Source organism: Cibotium barometz, chromosome 21 (genome assembly GCF_041138505.1).
Source record: "Cibotium barometz isolate CiBa-2024 chromosome 21, ASM4113850v1, whole genome shotgun sequence".
Taxonomy (NCBI): domain Eukaryota; kingdom Viridiplantae; phylum Streptophyta; class Polypodiopsida; order Cyatheales; family Cibotiaceae; genus Cibotium; species Cibotium barometz.
Genome location: NC_141066.1, coordinates 2,590,082 through 2,594,363, shown reverse-complemented (window position 1 = coordinate 2,594,363; position 4,282 = coordinate 2,590,082). Strand labels below are relative to the sequence as shown.

At 43.5% G+C, this 4,282-nt stretch overlaps 1 pseudogene across 1 annotated transcript; it reads left to right on the top strand.

The window, feature by feature from the left end:
* Positions 1-2,316: 2,316 nt before the first annotated feature.
* On the top strand, positions 2,317-3,062 carry LOC147626757 (ferredoxin-A pseudogene; annotated as a pseudogene). Its single transcript, XR_015268415.1, has one exon. The product of XR_015268415.1 is annotated as a ferredoxin-A pseudogene (transcript).
* The last annotated feature ends 1,220 nt before the right edge of the window (positions 3,063-4,282 follow it).

Sequence of the window (4,282 nt, the reverse complement as noted above, 5' to 3'; positions counted from 1 at the left end):
CTTTGGTAAAACAGAGATTAAGCTTTCAATATTTGGTCAAATCTCGTGTTTATTGGCTTAATCCTCTACTAGACTCATTGCTATCGATGGCTTTGAAAGAATTTGAGCTCATTTGAATTCTAAGGCACCAGATCTGGACTTCCTGTATACTCTATTTTTTGTACACAAAATAATGGATTAATTTACTAATCAGTGATTAATCAATGCTAATCACTGTATTTTGGTACAATTGAGGGTTCAAATTAACCATTAGGTATCTGATACAGATCCCTATAACTTCAGATTGCAATTCGGAGTTGGTTTGATACTCCAACCATCCCGTACAAAATCAGTGGATTAATCAGTGCTAATCATTGTATTTTGGTACAATTGAGGGTTCAAATTAACCATTAGGTATCTGATACAGATCCCTATAACTTCAGATTGCAATTCGGAGTTGGTTTGATACTCCAACCATCCCGTACAAATTGGTTACCCTTGATTAAATGTAATTTTTGGTAAAATTGTGCTGATAAAATTGTGATAATCATCATTTTGCATTTAACCCTTAGTTAATGCTTGTAAATCTCACTCAAAATCAAAATTATTCACAGCCAGAGTTGCATTTGGGAATGTGCATGAGAATGAATGCTATACGCATTATGTATTGGGCACATTACATCAGTGTAAAAATGGGAACAGACACTGCCCTTGTCCAGAATAAGGCAAGAGGTAAGACCTCCCGCATAAATTTGGGTTTGCATTGCATAATGACACAAGATGAATATCAAAAGCCCAAAGAAACTGTCAGCAAAACATTGAAACATGTTGCTCACATGGAGCAAAAAGACCTGACGGACAAGCTCATGGCCCCAGCCATGAAAGAAGAAGAATATCTCTTTCCAAGGAGAGGATCCACACCAAGAAGATCTAAAGGAAGCATTGAAGGAAGACATGGACAGGAGAAGAGAAGCTGCCACAAGAAGAGAAGCTGCCATAAGAAGATTGAAAGAAGAGACGGACGCGTGGAGAGACAAGAAGACTAAAGTCAAGAGAAGATGTGAGGCTCCAAAGAGTGAGGAGCCATGTGAAAATCTCTAAGGAGAGAGAGAGACCCCACAACCCAATGTAACCTGCCCTAACAAAGTAAAATCTCTGAGGAGAGAGAGAGAGAGAGACCCCACAACCCAATGTAACCTGCCCTAACAAAGTAAAACTACCTCTGAGCCACCGATGATGTAGGCCACGTGGTAGATAGATGTATGTGTGAGCACTTTAGTCAAGGTCGCGGCGGGCACTTATAGTAGCCTTGGACACATTGAGAGAGAGACTATGAGTTTAGGGACTTGAGGCATTGGTCGCGGGCTATCAAGTAAGAGAAAAACTTGGTACAGGGTCCAGGTGTGCAAGTTAACTTGAGGGGAGGTGTAGACACTAGTCACGGACTATCAAGTAAGGAGGGAAACTTGGTATAGGGTCTAGGTGTACTAGGAGTATTCACTTGAGGGGAGGTGTTGAAATATACAAGTGAATAGGGTGTGTGCAGGAACAAGCCCTTGGTTAGAGGCTGTAAAAGAGGATGAGTAAATGTGAAAGGACCTGTGAAAAGGTGAAAAGAATCTACTGGGAGAGAATAAAGGGTAGCATGAGAGGATTTAGGAAGTGTGGAGATATTCTGAGAGATATTATGGGAAAAATGAAGAGGTGGAGAGAATCAAGCAAAAGAGGTGGAGTGAATCAAGGAGAAATCAGTGGGATTTGATGCTTGGATGTAAACTCTATAAATTGAGGCATTGGCCTAATGAGAATTTGCTGGTTTTTGATTATCCATGCTTACATTAATCTATTTGTTAATTATCTACTAATTACATCTTAATTATTTACTAATCACTTTGTTAATGATGTTGATTCTAGTGTTTGATCCACCATAGCTCATCACAATGCCCTAATTTCAACAATGTTCATATGTATAGGTAGTGTATGTGAGTACCATGTACACATCATATATGTGCAAATATATGCATTTACATAAGGATAAGTTGAAAATGCATATACATATATGTATACTTGATTGGTTCTATGCATGGGTACATATGGATGTATGGGTATGAATGTGTATATATCATGTATATATGTATGTGAATATATATATGTATATCTGTATTTAGGCATATATCCCCATCCTCTCATGTCTGGAGGATGGGGGATGGGTTGTGTCGCATGGTAGCCACATCACAACATGGCAGCCTCGGTGAAGAGGTTTAAACAAAATTTTGAGAGGCTAATTCACTTGCTTGGCCCGCAATAGTACTGTGGTGTTGGTGGCCCAGTGTAGTGTGTGTGGCTCTTTTTTTATATTATCTACATTGATTGATTGAGAGCTGCTGTTGCAAGTAAGTATCCGATGATGGCGTCTTCGCCATTAGCAATTGTCACTGCATCGCCCATCATCATCGTCAAGAGGTCCACTTCGCCACCTGTTGTTGCTAGTCCGCCGCCATCCCTGATGACCTTCAATCAGCGTGGGATGGGCGCTGGCGGGCGGGCGGTGGTGGTAGCCATGGCCTCATACCAGGTAAAGCTGCTGATGCCGGATGGCCAGGAGCAGAACTTCACCGCCCCGGACGACGACTACATCCTGGACACAGCGGAGAACGAGGGTGTACAGATCCCGGCGTCATGCCGCTCAGGCGCATGCTCCGCCTGCTGCGCCAAGTTGGTGCAGGGCGAGGTCGACCAGTCCGACGGCTCCTTTCTCAGCGACGCCCAAATTAAAGCCGGGTACGTGCTCACCTGCGTCGCTTACCCTCTTACGGATGTCGTACTCCAGACCCATGTGGATGGAGAGCTCAAATGACATCACTGGGTTTCTCCAAGCCTTAAAGCGTCGGGGTGTGTGTGTATGTATGAGGTGTTGGTTTCTTTCTCCCAGAACCTTTGTGTTGATTGCAAACACGGTACAGAAAATGATGAGGCTTCCATATTTGTAGAGCATGCCTGAGAAACATTTGCAGTTTTTATGTCTTCAATGTCATGAATACATATGTATTATGATGAGAGATCAAGAATTATATTTCATGTGAGTTCGAAGGTCACCACTTGCATTGACTGTTTTGAATCTGCTACTACGTGTGAGTCCTATTTGATGAATTTAATGGAACGCCCCCTCCCCAAGAAAAACAACAAAAAAAAAAAACACAAAAAAAAGCACCCTCTCCAAAAAAAGAAGAAAAGGAAAAGGTCTGTGGAGTTTGCTGGTTCCACACCCATGCACTCTTTGGGGAGAACCAGGCCTGCTTGGGCACAATTGTCCATGCGTTTGGGTTGAAAGCTGCCTGTGTGAGAGCGAGGGCCTGCATCATCGTAGGATTGGTGGGGGCATAAGTTGGAGACCTTTCTTTTGAGCATACAATCCAAGAATAAGGATAAAGAGTGCGTCCCATGCACGTTTATGAGCCATTTTTACGCAGTTGCATTGGTTTCCAAGGGTACCTTTGAGCGTCCGCATTGTGCAGCATGGCAAACAAGAGGGACATAGAGGCTAAAGTCACGGAACATGAAAGGTTTCTTAACTGATTAATACTTTCTGATTTTCTCATATAAGGGAGAGATGCATGCATACTAGAGTAAACGGCCATCCCTAACCCCCATCTACAGCCATTTAATACCCATCAAATACAGTTCCATTTTGTGAAGGTTGAAATGTCGCGTTCAGGTTTTGTGGTTGTCAATTGGTCCATAGCATGCCTGGTATCCCCCCCCCCCCCCCCCCCCCCCCCCCCCCCGCCCCCCTGTGTGGTTGGATCCAGTTATGATTGCTCACTTTTGGTCCATAGCTTGCCTGGTATCCCCCCTTGTGTGGGTTTAAATACCTACATGGGATTTTCACCATTCTCAATATCATCCAAAATATTTTGGAGGCTCAGAATCTAATATTCTGTGCCTACGAGGAGGATAACACCCCCCCCCCCCCCCCCCCCCGGCCCCCCCCCCCCCCCCCCAAAAAAAAAGAAGAAGAAGAAGCCATATGACCTCATCTGATTTGAATCTCTTAGCTGGGCTTATATTGGGTCTTTTACACTAGGAGTAGAGGCATCCAATGGCACATGATCCACATTTGACAGAGAGTCCCTAAGGTTACGATTTTCTTAACCATCTGTTATATGGTCATTTTTTGCATGGAAGTGTGTGAAAGGGTGATTGGGGCTTTGACTGAGATGATTGGCCCAGTGTGTTAGTTGTCTTCAAATGTGGAGACTTGTTGCAGAGGTGGTTTTTTGCCTTAAAGAGAGCATCCCAATCC